Here is a 13,592-nt window from a genome sequence, read left to right as displayed (position 1 = left end):
TTTGTGAGGCTGCGAAGGAACCGCGTTCTTCAGTTATGGACAGTTCGTGACTCGTCGCGGGGGAATATTACTGACATGATGTCACGCGTTTATTCTTTTTAGTGCGTCTTATCGCACATTAAAGCCTCCAGTCAAATCACACCGTGTTACACACTCACTCCGCGCTGTTGTGTACTGTGGTACCATGTTCCTGGTACACACACAATTCATGACACAAAATACACATAGTGTATAGTACATAGTAGATTGCATTTTTAATCTCAATTAGTCATACTAAAGTTGAGTTAACTCAGGATTAATGGCAAATTGATGACACATTTTGGATCTGTTCTAATTGTAGTTATTATTATTGTTATTATTATTAAAGTGTTTGTGCGATTAATTGACATTAACAATTAGAATCGATCAACCGCCGGACACATAACCTTATACTCATTAATCCTCAATGTGTAGCGCTAGCTAACAGGTGCTAGCAATAACAGACAGGACACCAGCTGGACTCCCGCCCTCTCTCAAGAATGTTCCTCCAGATATGTAGAGCATTGCCGTGGATGATGTCACGTTGGGCCATCAGTCAGTGTGCACTAACATGCTCTTAAACACATTCCAGCCATTTTTCTAACTGGAGCTCCGTGACCAGGAAGTCCATCACCTCAGCATCACCAAGGCTAAAGTCAGCACAGTTGTGTCTGTTGACCCTCTCGATGAGGCACAGACACTCATCCGCCCAGGCCCAGGCCCCGCCCTCCACCTCTGTTTTTCTGTTCCAGATGAACCAGAGACGTCGATAATCTCCATTATTTTGCTAATCCCAACAAACATAAATCTGTGCAGAATTTAATTTGGAGCCAGCCACCTCTGGGGCCACATAAAGTGCCTGTGCGGGATAGATGTGGTCCCCGGGCCCTGAGTTTGACACACAAGATCTACAGCGTTTAATTGTGCCGCTGTTGGCGCATTTAAAAGAAAGTCATATTTCATGTTGGAGGACATGGTGGTGCAGCAGGAAGTGACATCACAAACCCAGGATGTCAGAGCGAAATATCATTGTTTCGCAACATTGTTTTATCTTCATCTTCTCGTAGTGAGCGGTCCCACATCTCCTCACTGCTAAGTGCTACCGCACACAAATGACTTGTTAACTCTAATGTCTTTTGTCATACACTGATGGTCACGGTATGACATCATCATGTCAAACACGCATCAGAAGTCGTGATCATCGATGACATCACAGGGTCACATGACGGGCTCCTGTCTCATGTCACTCTTCACTGGTCTTCAACAAGTCCTGCCACGCTGCACTTCCACTGGGCCGGGCCGGATAGCTAAAAGCAGCTTCTCCATGTGACTGGTTCTGTCGCCCGTATCTCGTCCGCGACCTCACAGCCGAACCACGAAGGCTTTGCTTGGGTTGAGAAACGGCCCTGCAGCTTCCAGTTGGATGGACAGATGATTAAAATAATTAAGGGAGTTAACAGCTGCGGGTGTTTCACTGATGATTCCCCCTGCACCCCCCCGCCCCGACACCATCCCCGGGCCCCCCCTCGTCCCTCCAGGTCCCCCCTCGTGGATCTTCGGGGTCTCAATTCAATAAAAATGAAAAACGAGTGATAATAAAAACGCGACTCGGGGAAAAACGAATTTAATCTATCACCGTTTTATTACGCGATTATTTCACTTTCCTGGCGAATAAAGATTCTTCTCCGCTGCTCGAGGTGCGAGAGGGAGGAATCAAAATCAATTGTGAGCGTGTGTGTGTGTGTGTCTTCATGCTTTTATCACCCTCATCTTCAACGATGACACATTTGTTGTTGACGCGAGTGAATAAATGGCGGAGTGATAACACCTCCGTCCACAACAACATAAACAGGTTACCAGTCGCTTCCGCTCGCTCGTGTGACGTCATCTGCGAGGCTGCGTCCCATGGCCACTTCTTCCTTGTTGAGACGCATTTGATTTGACAAAAAAAGAGGTCTGACTCTTGAACGCACGCAACAGTTTTTATTTCATCATGTCCATTTTATTATGAACAAGAAAACGTCTTTCATGAGTCATTTTGTTTCTCATCAATACATGCTTATATTGTGGAAATAGCGAAAGTGTTGATTTTCACAACCGGACTTATATCACTTCCTTTTCCTTCATCATCAAAAGTTCTGTATAGTAATTCTTAACATATTAAAATTGAAGTAAATTGATTAAAAATCTATATATATAATAAAGCATCAAACAGAACCACATATAAACACATAAGCTGATAAGATTTTATGACAAAAAGAAGAAATATAATTTATAATTTAATGGATAAAGAAAATAATCAAAAAGAAAGAAACAAACGGGTTTTTTTTAAGACCCTGAAGCCTCAACAGGATTAGAGTCCTGCACACGATGAATAATGAATACAATAATAAATAATAAAATAACAAAAAACAAGTAATACAATAATAATAATAAAAAACACGTAAACAAATAATTATAATAACAATAATAATAATAATAATATATTTTTAATAACAGCAATAGTAAATGAAATAAATAAACCAATAAACTATTATTATTATTTTTATTATTATTGTTATTATTATTATTATTACTTGCGTTCATCATTATTCAGTTTTGAAGAACTCATTGTTAAAAACCTACAAACACGTTGTCGGCAGCAGAATGTCGGTTCTGACATCAGCTTTACATTTTTGTTCATTTGGAAACTTGATAAACGATTATTATGTTTTTAAGTGAAAGTCGAATAAAGCTCCCAGAGGCTGTATATGTAGGCGATGACGTCATTTGTCTCCTTCATCATGGTGAAGCGGCTCCGACGATGATGATGAGGATGAGGATGAGTTCCCAGCAGCTTCAGTTACAAACGTCGAAGAGTTTAAACGCCTTTTAACAGAAACCTGATCCTGCGTGACGTCACCGTGACCTCGAACTGCTCCCGAGTCTGAGACTCGTTCACTAAATTTTTAACTTTGATTGACGAACTGAGAAATTATATTTTCTCATTTTAAATTTCAATCTAACGCCGCAGTGTTTCGTGTTTTCGTGTTGTATAATGTGATAAAACCACATTTCTTTTCAACGAAAACATTTTCGACCACTTGACATCAACGAATAATTATTAAATCAATCATTCTCTTGGCGCCAAATTCTCCTCACTTGTTCACGTTATTGTTATTGTTTCGACCTTCCTCACGTCTGCTTCAAGGCTTTCCTTATTTTGTTGCAACTAAGTCATGAGAAACGAAGATGGAATCCTTTCAGTTCCGAGTACGTCTTTATTAATGCTAATAATATCGTTCAAGTAATTGTCATGAACTTTGATTATTTACATATAGTCATTTATTGAATTGATATGAAATCATCATGCTCGTCCGAAACACAGTCAAACAGCATGTTTATCATTTGAACGTCACTCCGGTTTTGACACCACAGCTCAGAGTATTGCTGAGGTTGTGTTGTTATTATTGAACAGGCTATTTAAATCAATTCACTTTGATCCATAAATGACCGTCTGTAAACCAGTTCATTAAAATACTAAGATTAATCATCATATTTACTGTGGCTTCCTCTGAACTGTTGGTGGTGCGTTCAAGTACAGTCGGTTCGCAGCTATTCTCATACACAAACGGCAGAAAAAGATGCACAATGAAAACACATTCTTAAAAATAAACACAATTATTGGGAGAGTAAAACTGGTTCCTTTCCTGCCACTATTGTAAAGCACACTGAAGCAAGACAGGTTTCTGATATTAATGTTCTTCTATTTAAAGCCACAAACTCTGTTAGGCAATAAATACCTCATATTTTATTTACGTAACTCAGGAAAACATCCGGGAATCACAAATGAGGATTATTTTTCTCACTTATTCCAGATTATCCTGTAAAACGATGTCAAAGTTTCTGTGCTACTGGCTCAGTGATACAGGACCTAACGCACACAGGCACGCATGTTTGTTTTTCTATTTTTATGGGGACCTCTCTTTCCCATAACCCTTTCCCCAGCCTCTCCCCCTTAACTTAACCATCCCAAACCAATGTGTAACGTTAACCAGGACTCTGAACAGAAAACCCAGTTACATTACTCTACCTTTACTGATGTTTTAACCTTCTAAACCTTGTGAGGACAGGCCAAAATGTCCTCACAAAGCAAAATGTCCTCACAAGAAGGAGGCTTGTCAAGACTTGGTACTCTCAAGTATGGCAAAACACGGCCACACACATGCACACAATCAAATCCTGTATCTCCATCCTTGTGTGGACCTCTCATTGCCATAACCCTTTCCCCAGCCGCTCCCTCTAAACCTAACTATCCAAAACTCATGGCTGACCTGAACCAGGACTGTGAACCAAGCTGAAGCCCAGTTATAAAGACCCACTTATTCTGAGGTCCTCTACCTCAAATTGAGGCTTGACCTGGCCGAACAGTCCTCACGAAGTCTAAAGGTCCTCACAAGGACATAAATAAGGATGCACACACACACTCTCTCGCTCTCTCTCTCTCCCCCTGCAGGCGTGTCTCTGGTCTCCGGCTGGGTGTGATGAATCGTTATCTGCGGGCCATGCAGCTCGTCTGGGTAATAAAGTACCAGCAACGTGGAGACAAAAGGAATTTGTCACAGTTGCCTCCTCGACACACCGGTGACCCGCCACTCGCTCTCAACTGGGGGGTCTGCTGGGGTTCGGGGTTCCTGAGGGACGGCACGGCAAATTAAAGCGAACAAAAGGAGCTGAAAAGGAAAGTGGAAGGAGTGAAAGCGAAGAGGAGCAGAGCAAGTACTGCCAGGGTAGTACTGCAGGTGGACATGTTACACACAGCAGTGCTGACTTAAACTGTAGGACGTCATCACTAATTAATGCTCCTTCATAGTTGCTCACAAAACTTAAAATGCAGTGGGACAAATACGACTTGAGGAGTTGTAGTAGCAGTCAATATAATATGGGAAAATAGTACTCATGAATGACATGGTTGTCAGAGAAGATGAAGTACTAGAAGCAGTGATGAGAACCAGCATCATCATGAAAGTTGTTGCTGTCACGCTCTTACTACCAACCATAAAAGTGCTAGAATAGTATAGAATAAAGTATTCATAGTCACAGATGTACTTGTATTTGTGGTGAAGGTACTCGTAGTAGCGTACAAGTAGTAGCAGACCTAGTGAGTGTACTAGTATGACAGACTGTCACAGAAGCTGCAGTAGCAGTGAGTGAGGTTATTAAATGTTATCTGTGTTTGCCATCATATTCTGTGTGTGTTTACACCAGTGTGTCTCAGTGTGTGTTTAATCCAGTGGGCATGTTTTGTGAGTACCAAGTCTTGACAAGCCTCCTTCTTGTGAGAGCATTAGAGTGTTAAAATGTCACTAAAAGTACTTTAATATAACAGGGTTTCGGTTTGGTTCAAGGTCCTGTTTAAGTTTAGCCATGTGTTTTGAATGGTTAGGTTTAGGGGGAGAGGCTGGGGAAAGGGTTATGGCCAAGAGAGTTCCTCACAAAAATAGCAAAACAAGCATGTGTGTGTTTTCTCCGGTGTGTCTCAGTGTGTGCGGCGCTGATCAACAAACCCCTGGAGGTGCTTCCAAGTGACTCTCCTCTGAGCAAACATGGCTGCAGCCCACGGCCTCGCCGTGTCGGCTGGTTGCATGAATCCCATTTTCATAAGTGGATTACGAGTGTTTGTCCGCTAACAGCCGCGGGGACGTCTGCTGCCAGCCCAGAGTCAACGACAACCGTCGAGCGCAGCGGCCACTGTGACGTCACAGTCACAGGAGCTCATAAGGATTCGGACTGAAGGAAATCGAATGAAGCCATGAGCGCCACCTTGCTGCCTAGGTTAGTGTTGCAGTGTGACCAAAGACTCCAAAGTACTTTATTTTTACTGCGAGCCAGCCATAGATCATTATATTTAATATTGATGTTTCTGTCCTTCAACACAAAGGACAAAAAATGATGGAATCACGTGTGTATCAGGAGGAAGAAAAAGCAGAGCGCGGGCAACTTGGACTCAGACCAAGACCCATAAGCGCCCCCCGACCCAGACCGTCTGCCTGGACATTGTTGCAGCGACTCAAGCAAAGAAGTCTAGAGGAGAGCGGAGTGACAGCGGGTCAGTGATGGTCCAGCTCCCCGCGTCCAGGGTTCCAGATGAAGAAGAAAGGAAACAGGACTCGAGTCACCGGGAGACTCCACCAGACGTCGATCACATTACTCTGTGTTCGGTGGGTTCAGTCCCCGACTCTTCCTGCTCTCCTGGGAACACCTGGCGCCTTCTCACCCGCAACAGACGACTGGAGAGTGGGCCGAGAGGAGGGGGGGAGGAGGGCGGATGGAGTGGTCGTAATGAGGAAAAACAGTGCTTCAGCTGATGTTGCAGTATCTTCAGTACCACACAGTGGAAGGATTGTTATATAGAGAGTACTTACTGTGTAGTTACTGCAGCACGGGTCGAACAGTAGACTGTAGTAAATTTAGCAACAGATGCACAGAAGCAGTAGCAGTACTAGTACTAGAAGAGGTTGTGAACGATACCTGGCTGAAGTACTGTAGGTCTATCATCTAAAACTACTTCCTGACATCATGAGCAGAACTAATACTGTAACTGAGCAGCAGAAACGGTATAAGTTACAGTCGCAGTGGGAACTGATACAGTAACAGAGCAGCGGTGAAAGCAACATCAGCAGTGTAAGTGGTTGTAACTAGTATGACTAGTTTCAGACCTGTTTGCAGTTGCAGTAGTAAAAGGGAGAGGTGTTGGCTGAGAGTATAGTTCTGCAGTCACAGTAGTAGTACTGCAGCTACTCGAGGGAGTAGTAGAAGTACACGTTGTCTCAAATGTTGCAGTGATAGTACTACCAGTAATGAATATGCAGTAGTATTGACAGTGAAAGAAGTGTCTGTTGTGGTAGATGTATATGGGTAGTACTCGCAGTGGAAGTAATAGTAGCAGAATTATTCTCAGTTGAGGTAGTTAAACCGTCAGAGCAGTAAAACTTCAAGTAAAACTGTGGTAGCAGTGGAGATAACATTTTGTCCGAGTACTACTGTGAGGGGAGAGATATCGGCGCGGTGCGAAGTGTTGAAGTGGATGGTGTGTTTGTTCAGTAGTACTGGTGGTGTCGGCTCATTGACTTCCTGCACCCAGGAAAGGTTTGTTTTTTGTGGGGCGGATCGATGCGGATGATTCCTTCAGTGAGTCAGCTGCTGCGGCTCAAAGTGGATTACAGGAAGTGTTTCGACCCTCCGGTGGACTATTTAGCCCAAATCTGATTTCGCTTCATCACCAACATCTGTTTTATTTACTCGCAGCCGTTCGCGACCACGATGAGCCACTGGCTCCGCCCACGTGGCTACATTCAGAGGAGTAGCTCGACAGTCTTCACAACTACTCCGTCACTGCAGAGAACCACTCTTCAATTACCAGCGTGGTATTAGCGCTAACAGTAGTACTTCTGAAAGAAGCAACACTACGCACAGTAATACTACCTGCGGTGATAGCAGAGGAAGTAGTACTGGACCCCATCAATTGTTGTAGTTGTGGACATACTCAAAGTAGCAGCAGTACTTGCAGTAGCGTGACCACGACAGTAAACGCGGTTTGAGGTTGAAGATTGCTGGCGCTAGAAACTGCTGCATCAGGATTAGTGATGACAGTACCACACCACTACTACTCTCTTCCTTCACTCCATAGTGTGGCGCAAACAGGGGTCAGGCTGAACAGCCTGGGGTTTGGTTCCTCTCGTAGGTGGACTCCACTGCCGGAGCTCATGGGGCTGAGGTCAGCCACCAGAGTCTGGGGGCTCCTCAGCTCCACGTCTGGACCCCTTGCAACGCTTTCCCTGTTTGGCTACTGTTGTTTTTGAGCGTGTTTTTAGGGGATTCAAATGCAAAGAGTTTCTCAGTTTCCTGAGCATGTACTCCTGCAGGTCCTAGCTGGGCAGGTCCAGCAGCAGCATTGGGATCAGTGTCAGTCACTTACTGTGAGGAGTACATGTCGTTGTACTACACTGGGCGTCAATATTTGTACAACAAGTCTAATACGTCTGATAAGAAGCATTGTTTAAAGAAGGAGTCAATCAATGTATCATTCAAGTTTTGTTCTGCTCAGTCCTGCGTCACAGCTGAAGAACTCACAGAGTGCGTGTGTGTACCTGGTTTAGCTTAACACACCTCCCTGTGGAGACACTTTTTTCAGACCCAACGAGGTGAAGCATCAATTTGAGGGTGAGGACTTTAAAATAACTGGGCTTCAGTTTGGTTCAGAGTCCTGGTTCATGTGTTTTGGATCATTGGGTTTAGAGGGAGAGGCTGGGGAAAGGGTTATGGCAATGAGAGGTCCCCACAAGGATAGAGATACAAGTGTGTGTGTGTGTGTGTGTGTGCACATGCGCACCACTGGAGCTTAATTGTCCGTATCATTGGCTTTTGTCTTGTTTACAGATCAGGACAACAGCAGCAGTAATTCAATTTCCTCCGCAGCTTTGAGGAGCCACCAGCCGCCTGTCAGGCCGAGCACAGACGGTGCGACCCTAGGCGGAGGAGGAGGAGGAGGACGGCCGGAGGCCATTCTGGGAGGGGCGGGTGAGGAGGGGTGGACATCTGCGAGCGTGCGACAGCTACATGAGCGACACCGGAGAGGAGCGTCTCAACATACTCATTCATCCGTCATCATTCCCAGGCACATCCTTTATCAGCTCACATGAAGTCCTCATGATTCCAGCTGCCGGGGGTGAGGAATGGTGACGTGTCAATCAAAGAAGGAAGAAAGTTCGGCTCTTCACCTGATGCTTATCTGTGTCAGGCGTCTCTGACAAATCCAAACCAAAGAAAGAAAGAAAGAACTAATTTGTTTTTCATGACATTTGGTTCCAAGGTCAGTTTGCTCTTTTAGTGCGCAGATGATGGATTTTTATTGATTTAATATTTTATTCTGAGATTTCTGTATTTATTTTTAGCTTCTTTTTTCGCCGGGGTTGGGGGGCGGCTCATGTTTTTGGTGCTCAATAAAGTGGCCATCATGCTGAAGCGGAGTGAGGAGGAGGAGGAGGAGGCAGGTCCTATTGAGGCCGTGCAGATGCTGGACGTGACGGCGCTGAGCGTGATTAAACTGTGGCTCCAGAAACAGCTTCAACTTGAAGAGCGGATTTCTGTTGTGGAGCTGAGACAAAGGGAGGATGAGAGGAGGAGAAGGAGGGATGGATGGCACATTAGGCCTGAGGGCGCTTCTTTATTAGAGGCGCTCTCCTCCTCCGTCTCTCTCCACCAATCAGAGGCCGGCGGGCGAGTCTGGCCTCTCTAATTACAGCGTGATACAATATTCCCACATAAAGATACAGCAGGTGAGATCGTTTACGTCTGCTGTACGACACCGCCACGTGCCAGGAGCGGCACTAACTCAACATAATGTCTCACAAATTAAAGTATTGCCGGGGCTACCGCCGCGGCTCCAGATAAATGCGCTCGATTAGGCGACCCCAAGCTGTGCGCGCAACAATTGATTGCTTGTTTGTGTTTTCAAACGCCGTCGCAAGCGTGCGAGTGATGGATGAGCGGCCGCCATCTCGGGTTGCTGCCATAGATCTCTGCTGCTTCTCGAAATAAGAGTCGGGCTGATGGATGTGGAGACGGAGGGAGGCGGAGGAGGGCGAGGCCGCTCCGTGTGGAAGGGCCCCGGTTGGGAGAGAGGCTCCGTTCCTCCGGACCAGAAGAGAAACGGCGCCATAGAACGCCATAGGAAGAAGGAGGCTCCCCAATCCTCACGAACAAACCCAACCACTGTGTGTTGAAAACCTCTGAAAGATGGACATGAACGTCAACATTTGTTGTTGTTTGATGTGTCTGAGGAGACAAAGAGGCAGCACGAGTCACACGATGTGACTAAGAAACCAAGGAAAAGAAGTGACGCCTCTCTCTGAAATGTGAGAAAGAATCTGTTACAAAAAAATAATGCACAAAGATGAGACTCACCGACATGGATGACTGCAGAACCACATGAGAAGAAGAAGGAGGAGAGTCCAAGTACCTGGAGGTGTCGCCACATACAGAGGTAAACTGCGCTTTTGAGAAGAAATCAATCACAGCAAGACAAAGTTGACCAAAAACTAAACTCTGTCAGCACTGAACTTGGGGGGCGACAAGCCTGCCGCAGACCTGCTGACTCGGCACTCAAAGCCTGTTGCTGCTTTGGTTTGATGTTATCATCAGAATCATCGACGTACGCACAACTCTAAGCTTTCTATTTTTTTTTGCGGGGGGGAGCTAATGTGGTGTTTAAAAAACTGCTCCTTCAAAAAACAAATAAAATAAGCATTATAAAGGATCTTAAATGTATTCATATACATATCCATTTGTATTCAATAAAATTAAAACGTGGTTGAGTGGATAAAAACTATAAAAATGTTTGTGATTTAAAAATAAAAATTTAGCTGAAGAAACTATAATAATAATAATAATAATAGTTCTTATCACTATTAAAAATATTATGAAAATATTATGCAATAAGCTGCTAAACTATCATTTGAAATAAATTGATATTTGTTCAGATCCTGAGTGACAGGGCCGGTGAAGCACCTGGTACTCATGTGACACTGACTCTGAGTCCTTGCTCAGAAACTCGCCCATAAACATAAAAGATGTTCGTCTCTGACTCCTCCTCGGTAACTTTCCCGCCGAGTCAGCACTTAGAGAGCCTAGAACCCTCCTGGTGGAGCCCCAGGGCTGAGGCGGCGCTGGCTGCAGACTCGGACTCCTCGGGCTCGCGGCTGCAGCCAAGGCAGCTAATTACATTTTCCGGGCCGAGGAGAGCGAGGCCGGCGTCCCGCGTTATTAATCATAATGAGCCAGATGTAATAAGCCGCCATACATCATGCGCCCGACAGTCGGCCATTTGCAAGCCCCGGCATTCTTCTTCTTTTAATGGGCCCGAAAGTGAATTAATGCTGGTGGAGGTTTGGAGCCAATTGTGGAGGAGATTTAAAGCCTTTTAGAAGAGTCCTCGCTCACGCCGCGTCTGGAGTGGAGGCGTTTACGTGTTGGAAACAAACATGGAGGCGAGGAGGAGGAGGAACGGGGGAGGATGAGGAGGAGGATGAAGAGGAGGGGAGGAGGAGGTACGGGGGAGGATGAGGAGGAGGATGAAGAGAGAGGAGGAGGAGGTATGGGGGAGGATGAGGAGGAGGATGAAGAGGAGGGGAGGAGGGGTGTGGAAGAGGAGGAGAGAGGGGTGACTATGAGGAGGAGGAGGCTTGGCCTCCGGCTTGCCCTCCAGTCCCGACCCCCGTGTTGGGTCGATTTGTTTTCCAGTTTTTTCCAGTTTCATCTCCCTGATTGTCCTCGACCCTCCACAGCCAAACTCTCTCGCACTGGCCGGATGAAAACACAAGCTCAGTCCAAACACACTTTCACTGCGATAAATAAATGCGCCACGTCTTTCTTCCTCACCAGGGCCTAGTGCCTCTAGTGGCCCTCCAAAGAACTGCAGGAGTGAAGCACCCCCCAGATGTCACCAGTGACATCTGAGGTTCTGATCCTCAGATGTCACTGGTGACTCAAAGACCCGGAGCGGTGGAACGACTGGACCCATCTCCAAACCCCGGCTCTCTGGGGCTGAAGCTGCTTCATCTGAACTTGGTTTGCAGGAGACAAATGTGGCGACACGAAGTCGGCCGCATTCCTCCCGCAGAATCAACGAGCTGTGTTTAATAACAGGCAGAAATGAAACGATCCTGCAGGTCGCTCTTCCTCCACAACGTAATTTACAGCCAGCGAGGCGGCCTGCGGGCCTTCGCACATGCTGGACCAGAACAAATAGGAAATCAAAGCAGCTGCGGGTTAAAGACTTGACTCCCTCAGACGTGCGGCGCTGCGCTAACTTCATCAATCCTGAGAAATGCAATCAGATCCGGTCCGGAGCTGCCCGACCCTGCGGGACCGGGAGAGAGAGAGCGGGTCTGGGTGAGCAGCGCCACGTCTCCCTCTTGAAATTAAGAGCATCCAAATAAACTGTCGGTGAGCCCTGAAGAGGACGAGTCAGAGAGAGAGAGAGAGAGAGGCTAATGAAGAAATGATTGCTCTTCCACGCTACAATTGAGAAAATGAACTGGCCGAGTGGTCCGACTCCATTTAGTCCACTCCGAAGCTAAGTTGCTGCCGCGGCTAACGGCAGCTCGGTGAGGCGTTTCTCCGCTCACAGAGTTTACCCAGGTCTGACTGTGACTCGCTGTGTCCCGCAGCTGCTGAACCAGCGAGACACCATGACCGTGATGGAGTTTCATACTTGTAGTGACGACAGTGTCCACAAGAGGGTTCGCAGACTGGTAGCTCTGGGAGTTGATAATTCCAGTGTCGTGTTGCATGTGTAAACAAACATATAGAATACCAAATTCAGAAATGAAAACATAACTGGCAAAGCATAATAAATAATATAACCAATGACAGATATAAAGCATGTATATAGTATTATAGTATCTTAGCCTTGAAAATGATAATGTTGTGACACGAGAGTAAAATAAATAAAATGAAAGTGTGACACAAAAAATGTGGCCTGGAAAGATTTCAAGGACTATTTTTCCACCTGAAAAAATGTAGAAACCAAAACTAAACTCTCACTACACTGAACTCTAAACGGCACACTAATGGTGGTTCAGGGTGAACTTTTGAGCGGCGCAGGCTTGAACTACGTGCGCCAGTGTGGAGTGGAACTTGGAGGCGCTGATCCTCCTCCTCCTTCTTGTACATATTCAGCGTCCGAGTCAACACCTCGTCTCTGACCCGAGGTCACGTCTGAAGCTTCCATCATTAAAATACTTGGGAGTTTTCCCGCTAGTGTGCGCGTGTATGTTTACTTTAGCCGGCGGATACGTGACGGCAGATCAAGACCTGGACTCGTCGGCGATGAAAGCTTCGAGGCCGAGATGAAAGTTGGAGAATTCCGCTGAAGATCTCGGGTTACAAAGGAGGTCAAAACATGGCAGTGACGCGGCGGCAGCTTTTCGGGACGACTTGAAGACGTCAGCTGTCGAGTCATGTCCAGGCTTCGCCCCGACAACCTTCAGACCACTTCAGACCCAAACTGCGGGGCGTGCGTTGGTCACCTGAGAGGTTTCTTTACTCAGAACTAGCAGTCTCCAGACGTTGGTACCGTATCGGTAACTCTTTCTTTCTTTCAATTGAACTCTGAGTGATTAGGAATCGGACTCTTTTAATGCCACATTTTATACGGATGTAAATTCAATTTCATCTCCATTGATGGTGACTTTTTCTTTCATTTATTTCCAGACATTTTCAGTCAATATTTCACATGGTTTTATTGGATTTGAATTTTTTTCCATAAACATTTATTCTTTTCACTCAGTTTTTTAATATCCAGATTATATTCATGTCGTCCACACCCATGAATATAATGCTGGCCATGAATGATAAAAAAAATCTTAATCCTAATCTTAATAATCTGAACTGAAGAACTGTACCGAACTGAATCATGAATAATGGTGGTAAAATGTTTTTCTTTTCACTCACAGTGCAAATTTGAATTTTCCAAGACCCAGACTGTCACACTTCTACACTCTGGTGTTTGTTCCAAACCGGCTCTTCCTCGT

This window comes from Synchiropus splendidus, chromosome 11 (assembly GCF_027744825.2).
Source record: "Synchiropus splendidus isolate RoL2022-P1 chromosome 11, RoL_Sspl_1.0, whole genome shotgun sequence".
NCBI classification, from domain to species: Eukaryota; Metazoa; Chordata; class Actinopteri; order Syngnathiformes; family Callionymidae; genus Synchiropus; species Synchiropus splendidus.
This window is presented reverse-complemented; position numbering follows the sequence as displayed.